This window comes from Miscanthus floridulus, chromosome 9 (assembly GCF_019320115.1).
Source record: "Miscanthus floridulus cultivar M001 chromosome 9, ASM1932011v1, whole genome shotgun sequence".
NCBI classification, from domain to species: Eukaryota; Viridiplantae; Streptophyta; class Magnoliopsida; order Poales; family Poaceae; genus Miscanthus; species Miscanthus floridulus.
Window position 1 is genome coordinate 141,206,573 of NC_089588.1, and position 19,747 is coordinate 141,226,319.

The 19,747-nt window shown below is 43.4% G+C and overlaps 1 pseudogene; it reads right to left on the reverse strand.

Annotated features, from left to right (window-relative positions):
* Window positions 1-3,104: 3,104 nt before the first annotated feature.
* The window catches only part of LOC136481128 (disease resistance protein Pik-1-like), a 43,099-nt pseudogene continuing 26,456 nt past the window's right edge, over window positions 3,105-19,747 (reverse strand).

The following is a 19,747-nucleotide window of genomic DNA, read 5'->3' on the forward strand; positions in this document are numbered from 1 at the left end:
AAGTTGCGTTAGGTTCATAGCGACGTAATCTATGTACGAGTAGCATTGTTTAGCATGTTTTGTACTTTCAAATTAAATATTAATCTGATCAATTTTTATGCAATTAGTTTTCAATTAAAAGCAACCTAATAGGCTTCCACTTTTATAAATAAAATATAATTGATTTTTTTACTTTGGTTTTCTAAACTCAAATATAATTTGACTCAACACAATTAAGATATTTCTCTAAAATATCTTATATATGTTTTATATAATTATTAAAATAGATGAAGCTTATTTTCTTTTTAAAGAAAATCCTTCGGTAGCCGTTTCTTTCCAAACGTAGCTCCGATTAGTGTGCTTTTCATGCCTGTATGTTCATAGCAACATACAGAACCTCTTTAGAACCTTTTCACTTGCTAATTCATATGTTTGGTGTATTGTTCTAATTTGGCTCTATTGCTTGCTTCATGTATGATTGCATGGATGCTTGTTTGGTGTTCTATGATCATGTCCAGTCAGTGAGCTTTACGTGTTGATCAAGGAGTTTCTTGGAAGCTTTGGACTAGAAGAAGGATCAGAGTTTAAGGCAAGTATAGCATGGGATCATCCTTGTTGTCCTATTCACCTTAATATCATTTTAATCATATGCATGTGTCTACCTTGACAACCGTAGTAATTTTCCTAGCTATTTGATATCCTGAATTCCTTGTCACCTATGGGTTATTGCATTGGGTAGTATTATGCTAGTGCTCATACTAAAGCCATGATCTTGTAACTTGACTAATGGATTATGCAATAAACATTACAAGATGCTTTTTAGCAACATGGAACAAGGGGGCTAGAGCATTGGGCTATTTTATGGTGCTCTAGATTCCTCTCCCTAAGGACTTATCTGTAAGTGATCATCCAGGACTTCCAGTACAGCTGTGAGGACTACATGGCTCTGGCTTTAGTCAAGTATGAGGACATTTTCTAGCTTGTTAGTGGTTACCTTTATGGTGCAAGAGGGGCTCTGATAGGTATGATCTCGGCCTACCAAGAGGTGCACTTTGATTTTTTGGTATTTTGTTAGTCACTCCTTGGAGGGGGGGTTCATGCTTATTGATGGGGAAACATTAGCGGCCCTAACTTGTTAGACGAACCTTTGAAAGTCTTCATAGTAAACCATGCCGACCTTCCTTGGTAGTGGGTTAAGAGGCTCGCGACCATGGGCGAAAGGGTAAATCACGACTCACAGTGAAAGTATACAACCTCTGCAGAGTGTAAAACTATTATAACAGCCATGCTCATGGTCACGAGCGGCCTTGGAACCCTTACGGAATAGATGATGAACACTGATGATACTGATGATAAAGATGCTCACTAATGATTACTGTTTATGCTATTCATTATTCATGTTTACCTGATCATATGTTTACATGGGCTTGTGAATAAACTTGTTGCCACCCAATTGCTAAAATTGTGACTCATTACAAGCTAATCGCAGTTAACTAGTGTCAGCCTTTTGAGCCTCATGAACCCCATGTTATATTTGTTGAGTACGACATGTATTTACGCTTGCTTTATTTTTTTCCAATTATTTGGATAAAAATCCTGGATGGGTACCAGATTGTTAGTCTGGAGGAGTTAGGCTTGTGATCAACCAGTCAGTTGTCCCTGTGAAATTGGAGTCTTCACCCGAAGATCGGAGTTGTCTTTCCGCTGTTTGATATCTAAGGTTGTATTCTATATACTAAGTACGTTGTATATTGAGGATTGTCTATTGATATTACCCTTATTTGTAGCTATATATGAGATTTGACATCCTGGGCTCACATATGGTGCGTATCTGGTTTTGTTCCTAAAACCGGGCGCTACATTATCATTAAGTCCTATGGGGCTACTGTTGGATATATGGGCCCAAGGTACTTCACTGCCAATATACTCGATCCATGCTTGTCTGCAGAGCCAAGACGACGAGGAATGAGGCCCGCATATACCAGGCACATCTGCAAGCTTGGAGATCAAGTCATTCCAAGGATATCCGGTGCCATCGTATCTAGGCGATAGGATAGAATCATCATGTTAGGCTTTTCATGTAACAAACTACGAAACCCATCAGTTAGCCGATCGGATCTACTGTAACCCTATCCCCCAAGACTACATAAGGACGGGTAGGGGCCTCCCAATCGGGATCCGACCTTCTACATTCTAGTGCATAGCTACAAACAGCTGCCCCTGTAACCGAGCATACGAATATAGAGAGAAGCTACTTCAAACTGTACGTAGGGCACCATGTGCCTGAACCAGTATAATCCATGTGTCTTGTGTGCTACCCATTTGATTCCCTGTACGCAAATACGCTGCTAGGTATTGCTGGAGCTAATTATTCTGACGGTCTTGATCTTGCGTGTTTTTTTACTAATGAGTGGTTTCCATTTTAGCTATCTGAATTTTTAGAAAAAAACGAGTGACTGAACCGATCGATTTGATCTAACCGGATGCCAAACCCTACATTTGAGGTGAGGAAGAGATGTACAAGGCATCATTGTAAATGTAAGAGATCACAAGATATGTCAAAGTGAAACGGGAAAAAAAAAACTGAGAACCAAGTGTGTACAGATATTGACCAAAGTTTGAATGATGTTTTTGTATGCCACATGTATAACATACCAACGCTTAAAACAAACAACCACATACATCAGTTATTTATTACATATTATCGTGTTCTTTTCTCCAATGCAGGAGGTATGTAAATTTCTCAGTAACAAACTGGCACGCGGCATGGAGAAGAAGCACCGACACACATAACAAGCATCACATCTTGGCAAGGGGGCCAAGTGTCATTTAGCAAGTCCACTTCTTTGTAGTAGTGAAACACTACATCTTTATTGACTGAAGAACGCAAACCAGAGATATATATAATAATCCACGAGCAACAGCGATCAGTGAAAGGTGCATAATTGTCAAAGACCTGAAACAGTAAACAAAAATGGACGAAGAAACAAATGCATCAGGCATCAGAAATTTCTGGTTTTTTCTTGAAATGGAGAGTTGAACTAAGCTACCGCTATTGCTTCTGTTCTAAGATATATCACCCACATATACCTGTGATTTCATTCGGCAAGGCAGAATGAGCGCAGTTATTCCTGGGCTTCTCTGATCTCCTCAATCTCCAGATTCTCCTCAATACCTGGGATTCGCATAAGTGCTGCCCTCAATACTTGTCCTATTCTTTCAATGATGGTCTTAACCACGAGGCTTGCGCCACTGCTGCCACCTGCGCCGCCACTGGTAACAATGTTTCCTTCAGAAATCTTGTCTGATGCAGATGTCGTTGTCGTCGTCGTCGTGACCTCCCCCTTCTCCTGGATTACCTCTTCATCCTTGCCATTGATGGAAATAGTGATCTTGGTGGGGTGCTCCTTGGCTTCTTCTCTTACTTTATTAATCACCACGCTGATACCCGGAGCGTCGCTTTTATACCTCGGGGAACTTTGGAAGACAACCCTTTTGAGGCTCAGGAGGTGCCTGATCCCCACAGGGTCTTCACTTGTTAATGCTCGGCTGGTGTAGAACTTGAACTCAAGATGCTCCAGCTTGGGCATTGCACCTTGTTGGAAAGTCACCATGGGCAAGCGGCAATCTAGGCAGAAGCTCATCAGCCTTGAGAACCCAGCGCCTGTGATGACTATAGCCTTCCGTGGGGACTTCAAGTCTCAGTGTAAGGTCGTGCAGGTTTGGCATTTTCTTACACAGGAATTCAAGGTCGTCGTCCTCCAGTTTGCAGAGCCTGATATCCAAGGTGGAAACACTGGCCATGTGTTGTTTGAACCACCCTGGGACTCTCATATGACCACGGTGGACGTTCAAGCAGAAGCTCTGCAGCCTTGAGAACCCTGCGCCTGTGCTGACTGTAGCCTTCCTTTGGAGGACTTCAAGTCTCAGTGTAAGGTGCTGCAGGTTTGGCATTCTATTACACAGGTATAAAAGGTCGTCGTCCTCCAGTTTGCAGAGACTGATATCCAATGTGGAAACACTGGCCATGTGTTGTTTGACCCACTCCGGGACTCTCATGTGTCTGCGGACTATCTTGAGTCCTACGACAAGGAGAAGCTGATACGAATAATCATATAACATGATGGTTAGGTCCTCTCCAGGTTTTACTAGTGAAGACAAAATAGTTTCCTCATCCAGATGTCGCAAGACAGCCAAGTCATTGTTAGAAAGCTTCCCCGCCTTAGCAGGATACTTGTTACCAGCAAGCACACTGAACGAGTTTGTGAGCAACCAAGGCAGCTCCCTGACACTGGTGTGGCTCACATTCAGAGTCTTCATGTGCTGCAGTTTCCCAATTTCTCTCGGAAGCTCCCTGACCCTGGAGTGACTTACATCCAGAGTTTCTAAGCGCTGCAGCTTTCCAATTTCTCTCGGCAGCTCCCTAACCCTGGTGTAGCTCACATTCAGAGTCTTCAACTGTTGCAGTTTTCCAATCTCTCTCGGTAGCTCCTTCGCGCTTGTGTTGCTCAAGTCCAGCGTCTCCAAACCACACAATTCCTGGATTTCCTTGGGTATCTCACTTACGTGGGTGCTGCTTACGTCCAGGGTCTCCAGACTCCGCAGTCTCCCTATTTGCGGCGGAAGTCCACTGATGGGCGTGGCCCTGAGACCCAGGTACCTCAACCGGAGCAGCCTACTGCAAATATCTGCCAGATCAATATCAGATAGAGGAAACCCGGTGCTTTCAATGCTCAGCACTCGCACATCTTCCAACTTTTCCCAGCGGACTAGACAACCACCAGCGTGCGGCCAGGGGTAAGAAAAAACCACAAGGGAGCGTGTACGCAGTGCTCCATCCATTACTGAAACAACGCCATCCGGCCTTCCCAGGAAACCGACAGACAACCGACGGATCCGACGAGCATCCAAGATCGACGGACGACTGTCCTCCTCATGATATGCAGCAAAAGTAGCCTGTTTTGATTTGCATACTAGGAAGGCTCGCATCATGGGGTGCACACTGTAGTATTGCTTATTCTCTTCTGATGATTCTGGCTGCAAGAGACCCCTGGAGACAAGCTCGTCAAGGCAACCTTCTGCTGCTGCTGCTGCTGCTTCCTCCTCCCCTGCTTGGTGGTAAAGAAATCCTTTGTAACACTCCAAAAATTTCAGTCTTTTGAAATAAGAAAAAATTATTTAAGCAATTATGTGTGCATTCAAATATATGAAAAATAATAATTTTAGGTGAAATTAAAAACCATCATAAGGATAGATAATGTTGATAATGTTGATGCACTCATGCTGGAGCATTTTTTTTAAATATTTGAGTGGTTTTGATTTAAACTTAAAACGAATAAAAAATCATTTAGAAATGGAATTGGAAATTTCATTGGAAAAAGGAAAAAGGCTTTTCTTCTTTTCTCCCCCTCCTTTCTTCATTTCGGCCTGCTGGCCATTCTTGCCCGCCGGCCCGGCCCGGCCTGCTGGCCAATTCCCGCACCTCCCGCAACCGCCCGCGCCCTGTCTCGCGCGGCCCAACATGAAGCCGGCCAAGCACTGCAGCAACTACCGCCGCGCCTCCCTTCCCTCTCAGCCGCTGACGACCCGGCCTCACCCGTCACTGCCGTCCCCCTCCTCGCCCGCTCGCCCCGCGCTTGGTCCAACGGGTCAAGCCGCAACCGCCGCTCCACTTCGCGTCCTCCCGAGCGCCCGGCCTCTACAAAAGGGAGCCGAGACCCCCCGTCACCGCTCCCTCTGTTGCCCCTGCTCCTTTTCTTCGCGCTCGCCGTGCACGGAAGCCGCAACAGCGCCGGATCCGCCGAGCTCAGAACCTCCGTGCGGACCACCGTCCCCGAGCCGCCTCCGCCTTCGTCTTTCCCCGCGGTGAGAATCCCCTTGCTCCCCTCTCTCTCCCCAACCCGGCCCCACCCGTCAGTGCCGTCCCCCTCCTCCCGGTCGGCCATGGCAGCGGCGCCGCCGGAGCTACTGTTCCTGGCCGGCACCCCTTTCTCTCTCCCTTCCATCTGTTCTGAGCCCTCCATCGTTTGATCAACGGCTTACGGAGGCCGATACCCCTTCGCAGGTCAAATTTCTAAAGAGACCCTCGGCTCTCAGCAAATTGCGCCCGCCGTCCTCCATCAGACTCAAATCTAAATTTCTTTTTAAATTTATTAAATCGAAAACGAGTTCTAACTATTTATATAATTGCCACCGCACTGTTTTGTTCATAAAATCGTCGTTTTAGCTCCGAATCGACCCGTTCAAATCACGTTAGCTTTGTAATTTCATAATCTACGTGTTAGTACCACTGTTAATCAAGTTTGCAACTTTTAAATTTCATGGTTAGGTTTAATTAAATAAGGCGCTATAGGAAACCCCGTTTAATTCATAACTTTCGCGTTTTAGCTCCGATTTTCGTGAACTTCGCGTTGACGTGATCGTAGCGAGACGTAGGTTCCTTTCATAAACATCTTATCTTATTTCTATACTATTGGTGTACTGTTCTAACTGTAGGATTGTTTGCTTTGCATGAATGTTCCTGGAATGTTGTATGTTGTCGTGTTGGTCGTGTTCAGACGGTGAGGAGAACGTTGGAGATCAAGAGTTCTTCGACGACCAGCAGGACCAGCAGGAGTTTGCTAACCAAGGCAAGTATAGCATGGGATCTACCTTGATGCCTATTCACCATTTATTAATTACTCATTTGCATGTGTCTAATTTTGATACCCGTAAGGACATCCTAGTGCCTCCTAAGAAATCGGGCCCACGTGCACCTATCGTTGTCTCAACAGACCTTTGATAGCGTACACAAGTTCCCAACAACTTAACAGGTCTGTCGAGTGTCCTCGGGAAACCCGAATCATCCACGAATCTTTTCCGAACAGGATCCCAATCACAGACATTGCAGATTACAATAGTTTTTCAATATACATTCCAGAGATTGTAAAGCGAAAGACTTAAGTTTTAATATTACAAACCAGTTGTTTAAAACTTACAATACCATAAGTGTCATACAACCATAGTAGCGGGATAATATTACATTAACATTATTTATTTCACACAAACTAGTGCCTTGTCCAAAGGCCATTCATCATTCCTCATTGTCATTGACTTCAAACACTATCATGCAGCAGGGACCAAAACAAGCCTGCGCATGCGACTCACCTGCAACAAGGGTTAACAAACCCTGAGTACAAAAGTACTCAACAAGACTGACCCGACGTAAAAAGGGGTGAAGGACTTTAGAGATGCAGGTGCTGGGGCAAAGTAAGGATGTAGCAAGATTCAAAAGTTCTTTGCCAAAAGCTTACTATTATTGATCTTATTTTCAAGTTTTACCCCTAAGTCCTTTTAGTTCAATATCTCAAACTAAGTGTTCATATCCCATATTCCAATCCTTCTCATTCCATTCTTTTTCTCATGTTTTAGTAATTCACCAATCCTGCATTGCTTCTGTAACGAATCGAGTCTCCATATCCGCGGAGCACCGGCAATTCGAATTGATTCAAGTCCCAGCTGGGGATTCCCTATCACACGACATATGTAGAACTTAATCTTGCATATATCAACCTCGCTACCAGATCCTCCTATACTAAGCCAACTCCACGCCACCCGAGAGCACAGCACACCTCAAATCCGGCCACATTCCAGCTACGAGGGTACACGCTACTCCCTCCATCTCTCCACTCCCAGTGCGTGGGCATTCGTCTTAATATCGGATTAGCCGAAGTAGGCTTATCGGAGTATGTGACCAGTACTACAAAGTGTCTCGTTCAGAAGATCCACAATGAGTGGCCTTTAAGCGACATAGTCGGCAACATTACCCAACATTCAAGATAAGTCACCCGACTAGTCTCTAGTTCATTCTATCTTCTTTCTTTCTTTGGCCAGTATGCCATCTTTGATCGTATCGAAACTTTTACTTTGAAAACCTACCATAAAGCATACTAAGCATTCTACGCCTTTGTAAATGAAATCATCTTCAAGGATGGTACACAATTAACAAGGTAGGCAATGCATCAAGTAGGTAACATTTGAATTAATCAACTTAATGCAATAAGTAACATAGGTGATAAACTTTTCAAAGTAAACAAGGTAATGGTTTAATGCATAAACCGGGGCTTGCCTTCGTTGACGATCTCAAGTTCCGGATCAGTACCACAATTATCGAATCCCGTGACAACCGGGGATTCTTCCACAACTTGCTCAACTAAAATCGGTTCACTCTCGGATTCTACATGAAATAATAGCATATGCTTCAACATAATGATAATGTAAACATGATGCTTTCATGGTGCATGAAATATAACAACACCTTGAATACAACTTTCCTTCACGGTACAGTTGCAAGCCAACAAAACCAACTTGCTATTCTACCATTGAGAACCACACAAGTGACTTGACCAAACTGATCTTGAAACCCTACTGGTCTCAAAACATGACCAAAACAAGATCAAACCCTAAACTAACACTTAGGGTTTGCTTTCATCCATTTTTGAATTAATTTGGAAATAAGCCCAAAAATGAACTTGTTCCAAATGACCTCAAAATTTTATGTAAGCTTCCTCATGACAAATTAGTGTACCAAAACAAATTTTACAATTTTTGGAGTTATACAGTGGCCTACAAAAATCATGGAAATTACATTTATCAATTAATTGACTGAATTATTAAACATTAAAAATTTATTCAAATTTCAAGTTTCATATTTTTAAACCATAATAGAACATGTGCTGAAGCTACACATAAATTATTAGAATTTCTAGAGCTGTAATTATTTTCCTATAAATTCCCAAAGTTGCTGCACTATTCATTATTTAGAAAATATCAAAACCTCACTGTTCTCTCTCTCTCACTGACGACCCGGCCCCGCTGTCAGTGACACAGACAAGGCACACGGCGGCGCTACCATCACCGGTCGGCCAAAACGTGCCGGCGGTGATGCTCCGGCGAGACGGACTGCACCAGCACGACCTATGCCACCCCGCGAATCCATCCCAGCCCTCAGAACGGCAGCAGGCGCACCGGAGGGAGCTCCACGTCGGCCATGGCGGCGCGGGCACGTCGGCGCACGGCGTATCCACGGCTACGATGCAGTAGAGGCTAAAGCGAAGCGAACATCACGCTCAGGAGCTCACCATGATCACGCCGGTGTACTTGGTGAAGGCGGAGACGGGCTGGAACGACGTGGCCACGGTGAAGTCGATGGTGGCGGAGCTCCGACCGGTCACGGGGAAGAACGTGTTGCGCCGGGCGATTCCGGCCAACCCAAGCGACGCGAGCAAGCCGAAGAGGAGTGCAAGGTCGAGGCGATCACACTGGTGTAGCTAGGCCCGACGGACGCGGTTCGACAGCGGCTACGGCGAGCGGCGGAGCTGATCGGTGGCGGAGCAGAGCAGAGAGGAAAACAGAGGACGACGGCGGTGCTCCTATTTATAGACGGGAAGGATGCGTCCGGTGTCTACAGCTCACGCACGAGCTCGCCACGGAGCCTGCTGCGTGTCACCGCATGAGAAAGCGGCAAAAATCGATCGGCGGCGGCTGCTGCGTGGCGCCGGCAGCAAGCAGGGAGGTGGCGCTCGGCTTGATTTTGATTTTTTGAAGTATTTATAGAATTGCCACTGCGTTTATTTTGCAAATTACTCACAAATTTTCTAAAGAAGTTGAAAATCTCCAAAAATGAAAGTTGCTCAACTTTTCAAACTCTACAACTTTGCTTCAAGGAATATTTTCAAATTCTGCCTCCATTTTGAAATTTGAATTTGGGGTGCATTTGAGCATTTGAATCATTTCAAAATTACTCCAAATTTTATATGTAAACCTTAGAAACTTTGAATACCAAAGTTGATCCTTATTAAATAAGCTTCAACTTTGCTTTTTGTCACAACCCCAAATTCCAAATGGATTTTGAATTAGGCAAAATGGGCAAAAAGGACTTTTATGGTTTGAATTTGAATTCAAATTTGATTTGTATACCTTTTAACTTAACTTTGATTTTTGACCAGTAACTTGGCCCATTAGGGTTATTTGAGTCAATTGACACATGGTCTCACATGATCACATGAAATTTGACCCTTGTGGTCATGATCTTTATTTAGAGTTTTGAATCACATCACATAAAATAACAATCATTATGAAATAAAGCCTATTTAGTGAATGCATTCAAAATTTTCTACTTTATGAATGCTTTGCAATGCACATGATGACATGTCAAGTTTTAAATGCTAGGTCAAAACACCGGAGGTGTTACAACCCTTCCCCCTTAAAGAAATCTTGTCCCGAGATTTAAAACCTAAGGCTAAGTAATGGAAAAGGAAATGTGTCAAGCTAACACATCATAACTTTATTCAAAAAGGCTAGTGAGGGGGCTTTCCATTCTGTTGACAAACGAAACAAGTTACAATATAGACAAGGTATTGCAACTAGATAGAAGCGAAGAAGTCAGGAAAGTTTTCTTCTAAGTAATCCTCGGACTCCCAAGTAGCTTCATCTTCAGTGTGTTGATTCCATTGTACTTTGTAGAACTTGATTATACGTCTTCGAGTGACTCGATCTTTCTGATCTAAGACTCTAATGGGGTACTCGGCATAAGTCAAATTATGTTCTTGTTCTACATCACCAAAGTCAATCACTTGGTCAGGTACTTGAAGACACTTCTTTAACTGGGATACATGAAAGATATCATGCACCGCTGACATGTGATCTGGTAGCTTGATGCGATAGGCGACCGGTCCACGTCGTTGTTGGATTTGAAAAGGACTGACATAACGGGGTGCCAACTTTCCCCGAATCTCAAAATGATGAACTCCTTTCATCCACGATACCTTGAGGTAGACATGATCTACCACTTCAAATTCTAGCGGTCGTCTCCTCTTATCAGCATAGCTTTTCTGTCAGGATTGAGCTACCTTCATATTAGCTTTTATGAGTTTAACTTTCTCTTCAGCTTCCTTGACCACATCCGGTCCAAAGAACCAACGTTCTCCTTCTGGAATAGATTCCACCTGAGTATAGAAGACCCTTCTAGTTTTCTTCTCAGCTGACCCTTCTGACTGTTCTGAGCATTGCCCTTGTACTGATTCTGAGCTTGAGGAACAGGGGCTTTAGGTGCATCAGGATTATTCTTCCTGGGATACGGACATTCTTGGGAAAAGTGTCCAGGTTTACCACAATTATAACATGGATAATTGTGATTCTGGGGAGTAGCATTGCGGTTTGCGTTATTTGTATTATTTTGCTGCTGCGGTGCTTGATGAGCATTAGGCGTATTAGTTGCAGGGCGAATAAAGAACTGCTGCCTGCTTTGGCTTTGTTGTGGGTGGAATGGCGCACGGCCATGATTCTGAGGATGGCAGACTATCTTTTGATGCTTTCCACTCGACAATCCGGAAGCAGATACTCTCTTTTTCTTCGCCTCCTTGTGTCGGCGGTAATTCTCTTCCGAAGCTATAGCAATGTTGACCGTCTCATGATAAGTTGCGTTGCCACAAGTTGCCATCATGGTCTGAAGTTTGGTGTTCAGGCCTCTCATGAAATGATTCTTCTTCTTCCTATTAGTATTCACATACTCTATAGCATACTGTGATAGGTGATTGAAGCACCCAACATAGTGCATCACCGGGTGCTCCCCTTGCTTAAGAGCCAAAAACTCTTCTAACTTCATGGTCATCACACCATCTGGAATATAGTGTGCCCTGAAGGCATCCTTAAACTCCATCCAGGTGATTTGGTGACCAGCGGGCTGTATTGCTACCAAATTTGCCCACCAGGCACCAGCAGCTCCTCGGAGTTGCTGTGCCGCAAACCTCGGTTTCTGAATTTCGGTACAGTGAATCAGCTCAAACTTTTGCTCTATTGTCCTAAGCCAATCGTCAGCTTCTAAAGGCTCTTCTGCCTTAGAGAACACAGGCGGACGTGTGTCAGTAAAATCAATATAGGTTGACTCGTCATTTCCATTATTACGGCGGCCACGATTAGGTTGTGGTGCCTGTCGGTTCTGAGCCAATTCCCTTAACAACCTAGCATTCTCTGCTGTTGCATAGACGAGTGCAGTTATGGCATCTGCCATAGTCGGAGGCATTGGTGGAGGATTTGGGATATCATCATTGTCTTGCGAGGTACCTGCACCAGTTTGGGTGTTAGGACGAGGCATCTGTTATAGAGACACGTTGATTTACATTATTCTTTATTGAAAGCAGTTAAAAGGTTTCATGCTACAAAGGGTTGCTTATTTATATTGCATGTCTTGTATCCCACAAGACAACCCTGGTTTACTAGAAAAGCAGTAAAGGAACTATTACTACTCCGAGCTCTCAGTCATCGGCATCCGTGTCCATATCGGACGAAACCTCATCTTCATCTGAGAAGTACACTAACTCCTCAGGATCCTCCTCCTCTTCTTCATTCTCGACTTCTCCTGGATCTACAATCATTTCTTCATCTGTAACTTCACCATCCCCATGAGGAGGATGAAGTTGAGCGTACAGCATGTGGACATTCTCATGAAGAATGGCATTGTCCATCTCTAGGTCTTCTACGTAGAACTCCAACTCATGGATGTGTTCATTGGCTGCATCCTCTCGTGTCCAGGCTTCATTCCGCAGCTCCATGGTCATGGTGATGCGCCTTTGCATTTCCGCCAACTCCTCTTGATCTTTGGCATGAGCTCGACGAAGGGTGTTGAGCTCCTTGGTAAGGTTCTTGATGTTGGCGGGATTGCTTGAAGATCCTTCATCTCCTAGGGTCTTGGGACTTCCTTCACCAAGCTCATGGTTTCGTGGTGCCAACTGGTGACGAGGAACTCCATGAGGTCTAGTGGACTTGCGTACGGTTATCTTGGTCTTTGCCATAGCCTGTAGAAGTTAGGGTAGGACTATAAGAATGGCTCGAGGATAATGGAGGTTAGCAAGAATGGGATTGACATTACTTACCCAACCACTTTTAAGGGGAATTATTATGCAAGGTGTTCAAACATGATGCATGAATCGATCTTACGAATCTAAGTACAAAAGATTTATATAATCAAAAGTACTAGATTTTTAATACATAGGACAAACCTAATCATATTATCCGCTATGAACGTTCAAATAAGATAGGATTGAGGCTAGATCTGAGGTAAGAAGAAAGAAATTGAACTCTAAAATATCAACTTTACTTTCTTTGATCCAAATCAATTTGAAGGTTTTCCAAAGTAACCTACAATGATCTTAGATAGGAACTCGACCTTGCGCTCCTCTTCGGCTTGCTCACGTCGCTTGGGTTGGCCAGAATCGCCCGGCGCAACACATTCTTCCCCGTGACCGGCCGGAGCTCCGCCACCATCGACCTCACCATGGCCACGTCGTTCTAGCCTGTCTCTGCCTTCACCAAGCACACCGGCGTGATCGTGGTGAGCTCCTGAGCGTGATGCTCGCTTCGCTTTAGCCTCTACTGCATCGTAGCCGTGGATACACCGTGCGTCGACGTGCCCGCGCCGCCATGGCTGGCGTGGAGCTCCCTCCGGTGTGCCTGCTGCCGTTCTGAGGGCTGGGATGGATTCGCGGGGTGGCATAGATCGTGCTGGTGCAGTCCGTCTCGCCGGAGCATCACCGCCGGCGCGTTTAGGCCGACCGGTGATGGCAGCGCCGCCGTGTGCCTTGTCTGTGTCACTGATAGCAGGGCCGGGTCGTCAGTGAGAGAGAGAGAGAACGGTGAGGTTTTGATATTTTCTGAATTATAAATAGTGCAGCAAATTTGAGAATTTATAGGAAAATAATTACAGCTCTAGAAATTCTAAAATTGTATGTGTAGCTTCTGTACATGTTCTATTATGGTTTAAAAATATGAAACTTGAAATTTGACTAATTTTTTAATGTTTAATAAATCAGTCAATTAATTGATAAATGTAATTTCCATGATTTTTGTAGGCCACTGTGTAACTCCAAAAATTGTGAAATTTCTTTTGCTACACTAATTTGTCATGAGGAAGCTTACATAAAATTTTTAGGCCATTTGGAACAAGTTCATTTTTGGGCTTATTTCCAAATTAATTCAAAAATGGATGAAAGCAAACCCTAAGTGTTAGTTTAGGGTTTGATCTTGTTTTGGTCATGTTTTGTGACCATTAGGGTTTCAAGATCAGTTTGGTCAAGTCACTTGTGTGGTTCTCAATGGTAGAATAGCAAGTTGGTTTTGTTGGCTTGCAACTGTACCGTGAAGGAAAGTTGTATTCAAGGTGTTGTTATATTTCATGCACCATGAAAGCATCATGTTTACATTATCATCATGTTGAAGCATATGCTATTATTTCGTGTAGAATCTAAGAGTGAACCGATTTTAGTTGAGCAGTCATGGGATTCGATAATTGTGGTACTGATCCGGAACCTGAGATCATCAACGAAGGCAAGCCCTTGTTTATGCATTAAACCATTACCTTGTTTACTTTGAAAAGTTTATCACCTATGTTACTTATTGCATTAAGTTGATTAATTCAAATGTTACCTACTTGATGCATTGCCTACCTTGTTAATTGTTTACCATCCTTGAAGATGATTTTATTTACAAAGGCGTAGAATGCTTAGTATGCTTTATGGTAGGTTTTCAAAGTAAAAGTTTCGATACAATCAAAGATGGCATACTGGCCAAAGAAAGAAAGAAAGAAAGAAGATAGAATGAACTAGAGACTAGTCGGGTGACTTATCTTGAATGTTGGGTAATGTTGCCGACTATGTCGCTTAAAGGCCACTCATTATGGATCTTCTGAACGAGACACTTTGTAGTTCTGGTCACATACTCCGGTAAGCCTACTTCGGCTAATCCAATATTAAGACGAATGCCCACGCACTGGGAGTGGAGAGATGGTGGGAGTAGCGTGTACCCTCATGGCTGGAATGTGGCCGGATTTGAGGTGTGCTGTGCTCTCGGGTGGCGTGGAGACGGCTTAGTATAGGAGGATCCAGTAGCGAGGTTGATATATGCAAGATTAAGTTCTACATATGTCGTGTGATAAGGAATCCCTAGCTAGGACTTGAATCAATTCAAATTGCTGGTGCTCCGCGGATATGGAGACTCAATTCATTACAAAAGCAATGCATGACTGGTGAATTACTAAAACATGAGAAAAAGAATGGAATGAGAAAGATTGGAATATGGGATATGAACACTTAGTTTGAGATATTGAACTAAAAGGACTTAGGGGTAAAACTTGAAAATAGGATCAATAATAGTAAGCTTTTGGCAAAGAACTTCTGAATCTTGCTACATCCTTACCTTGCCCCAACACCTGCATCTCTAAAGTCCTTCACCCCTTTTTATGTCGGGTCAGTCTTGTTGAGTACTTTTGTACTCAGGGTTTGTTAACCCTTGTTGCAGGTGAGTCGCATGCGCAGGTTTGTTTTGGTCCATGCTGCATGATAGTGTTTGAAGTCGATGACAATGAGGAATGATGAATGGCCTTTGGACAAGGCACTAGTTTGTGTGAAATAAAATATGTTAATGTAATATTATCCCGCTACTATGGTTGTATGACACTTATGGTATTGTAAGTTTGAAACAACTGGTTGGTAATATTAAAACTTAAGTCTTCCGCTTTACAATCTCTGGTATGTATATTGATAAACTATTGTAATCTGCAATGTCTGGGATTGGGATCCTGTTCGGAGAGACCACCAATTATATGCCAAATTCAGTAAATGTGCATTTTGGTTAGAAGAAGTACAATTTTTGGGTCATGTGTTATCTGCTGAAGGTATAGCTGTTGATCCGAGCAAGGTAGAAAAAGTCCTTAACTGGAAAGCATCTACCACTGTTCATCAAGTTCGTAGTTTTCTGGGGTTGGCAGGGTATTATCGTCGGTTCATCCCTGACTTCTCTAGAATTGCAAAGCCAATTACAGGACTGCTGAAAAATCAAACTAAGTTTGTATGGTCAACAGAATGTGAGAAGGCCTTTCAGACATTGAAGAAGTTACTGACAACTGCACCAGTATTAGCACAACCTGATATCGAGAGGTCGTTTGATATCTATTGTGATGCATATGGAATTGGTATTGGCTGTGTTCTTATGCAAGAAGGCAGAGTCATAGCGTATGCTTCCAGACAACTCAAGAAGCGTGAAGAACATTATCCCACCCATGATCTTGAATTAGCCGCCGTTATTCATGCACTCAAGGTTTGGCGACATTATTTACTAGGCAATATCTGTCATATCTATACGGATCACAAAAGTTTGAAATACATCTTCACTCAGTCAGAGTTGAATATGAGGCAAAGAAGATGCTTAGAACTGATCAAAGATTATGACTTAGAAGTGCATTATCATCCGGGCAAGGCTAATGTGGTTGCCGATGCCCTGAGTCGCAAAAGTCATTGCCATTGTCTGATTGTGAAACCTATGCAACGAACATTGTGTCAAGAGATGGAGCATCTGAATTTACAAATCATAGAACAAGGTTCCTTGTCCAATATTGCAGTTGAGTCCACTATCAAAGATCAAATCATTGCTGCTCAACGGAAAAGTAAGGGTATAGCCCATATCAAAGATAAAGTCAGATCTGGAAAACCAACCTGTTTCAATATTGATGAATCCGATGTCATATGGTTCGAAGATAGATTGGTAGTACCCAAAAGTCCAGAGTTGCGAAAGAAGATTCTTGATGAAGCTCATTCTACAAGATACTCCATTCATCCGGGTAGCAACAAAATGTATCATGATCTAAGAAAGAGATATTGGTGGACCAAAATGAAAATAGAAATAGCTCAATATGTGGCCAAATGTGATACTTGTTAGAGAGTCAAAGCGGTTCATATGAAGACTGCAGGTCCATTACATTCATTGCCAGTTCCATCTTGGAAGTGGGAAGATATCTGTATGGATTTCATCGTGGGATTGCCTAGGACATCTGCAGGCTACAACTCAATATGGGTTATTGTTGATCGCCTAACCAAGATAGCTCATTTCTTACCAGTCAGAGATAAATATCGAGTGGAACAGTATGTAAAGCTTTATCTTGGTAGAATCTTCAGTCTGCATGGGGCAGCCAAGACCATTGTCTCTGACAGAGGGTCATTGTTCGTATCCAAGTTTTGGAAGAGTCTACATGAGTCTTTGGGAACCAAACTTATCCGTAGTTCTGCTTATCATTCGCAAACAGATGGACAGACTGAGAGGGTAAATCAAATTCTTGAAGATATGTTAAGAGCATGTCTCCTTTCCTATGGTGCTAAATGGGATGAATGCCTTCCCTTAGCTGAATTCTCATATAACAATAGTCATCAAGAGAGCATTAAAATGGCACCCTTCGAAGCATTGTATGGCCGTAGATGCCTGACACCTTTAAATTGGTCAGAAGCTGGAGAACGTTGGTTCTTTGGACCGAATGTGGTCAAGGAAGCTGAAGAGAAAGTTAAACTCATACAAGCTAATATGAAGGTAGCTCAATCCCGACAGAAAAGCTATGCTGATAAGAGGAGATGACCACTAGAATTTGAAGTGTGAGATCATGTCTACCTCAAGGTATCGCCGATGAAAGGAGTTCATCGTTTTGGGATTCGGGGAAAGTTGGCACCCCATTATGTCGGTCCTTTTCAAATCCAACAACGATGTGGACCGGTCGCCTATCGCATCAAGCTACCAGATCACATGTCAGCGGTGCATGATATCTTTCATGTATCCCAGTTAAAGAAGTGTCTTCAAGTACTTGACCAAGTGATTGACTTTGGTGATGTAGAACTAGAACCTGATTTGACTTATGCCGAGTACCCCATTAGAGTCTTAGATCAGAAAGATCGAGTCACTCGAAGACGTACAATCAAGTTCTACAAAGTACAATGGAATCAACACACTGAAGACGAAGCTACTTGGGAGTCCGAGGATTACTTAGAAGAAAACTTTCCTGACTTCTTCGCTTCTATCTAGTTGCAATACCTTGTCTATATTGTAACTTGTTTCGTTTGTCAACAGAATGGAAAGCCCCCTCACTAGCCTTTTTGAATAAAGTTATGATGTGTTAGCTTGACACATTTCCTTTTCCATTACTTAGCCTTAGGTTTTAAAACTCGGGACGAGATTTCTTTAAGGGGGAAGGGTTGTAACACCTCTGGTGTTTTGACCTAGCATTTAAAACTTGACATGTCATCATGTGCATTGCAAAGCATTCATAAAGTAGAAAATTTTGAATGCATTCACTAAATAAGCTTTATTTCATAATGATTGTTATTTTATGTGATGTGATTCAAAACTCTAAATAAAGATCATGACCACAAGGGTCAAATTTCATGTGATCATGTGAGACCATGTGTCAATTGACTCAAATAACCCTAATGGGCCATGTTACTGGTCAAAAATCAAAGTTAAGTTAAAAGGTATACAAATCAAATTTGAATTCAAATTCAAACCGTAAAAGAATTCAAATTCAAACCATAAAAGTCCTTTTTGCCCCTTTTGTCTAATTCAAAATCAATTTGGAATTTGGGGTTGTGACAAAAAGCAAAGTTGAAGCTTATTTAATAAGGATCAACTTTGGTATTCAAAGTTTTTAAAGTTTACATATAAAATTTGGAGTAATTTTGAAATGATTCAAATGCTCAAATGCACCCCAAATTCAAATTTCAAAATGGAAGCAGAATTTGAAAATATTCCTTGAAGCAAAGTTGTAGAGTTTGAAAAGTTGAGCAACTTTCATTTTTGGAGATTTTCAACTTCTTTAGAAAATTTGTGAGTAATTTGCAAAATAAACGCAATGGCAATTCTGTAAATACTTCAAAAATCAAAATCAAGCCGAGCGCCACCTCCCTGCTTGCTGCCGGCGCCACGTAGCTGCCGCCGCCGATCGATTTTTGCCGCTTTCTCGTGCCGTGACACGCAGCAGGCTCCGTGGCGAGCTCGTGCGTGAGCTGTAGACACCGGACGCATCCTTCCCGTCTATAAATAGGAGCACCGCCGCCGTCGTCCTCCGTTTTCCTCTCTGCTCTGCTCCGCCACCGATCAGCTCCGCTGCTCGCCGTAGCCACCGTCGAACCACGTCCGTTGGGCCTAGCTACACCAGCGTGATCGCCTCGACCTTGCGCTCCTCTTTGGCTTGCTCGCGTCGCTTGGGTTGGCCGGAATCACCCAGCGCAACACGTTCTTCCCCGTGACCGGCCGGAGCTCTGCCACCATCGACCTCACCGTGGCCACGTCGTTCCAGCCCGTCTCCGCCTTCGCCAAGCACACCGGCGTGATCGTGGTGAGCTCATGAGCGTGATGCTCGCTTCGCTTTAGCCTCTACTGCATCGTAGTCGTGGATACGCCGTGCGCCGTCGTGCCCGCGCCACCATAGCCGGCGTGGAGCTCCCTCCGGTGCGCCTGCTGCCATTCTGAGGGCTGGGATGGATTCGCGGGGTGGCATAGGTCGTGCTGGTGCAGTCCGTCTCGCCGGAGCATCACCGCCATCGTGTTTTGGCCGACCGGTGATGGCAGCGCCGCCGTGTGCCTTGTCTGTGTCACTGACAGCGGGGCAGGGTCATCAGTGAGAGAGAGAACAGTGAGGTTTTGATATTTTCTGAATTATGAATAGTGTAGCAACTTTGGGAATTTATAGGAAAATAATTACAGCTCTAGAAATTCTGAAAATTTATGTGCAGCTTCTGTACATGTTCTATTATGGTTTAAAAATATGAAATTTGAATAAATTTTTAATGTTTAATAATTCACTCAATTAATTGATAAATGTAATTTCCATGATTTTTGTAGGCCACTGTATAACTCCAAAAATTGTGAAATTTGTTTTGGTACACTAATTTTTCATGAGGAAGCTTACATAAAATTTTGA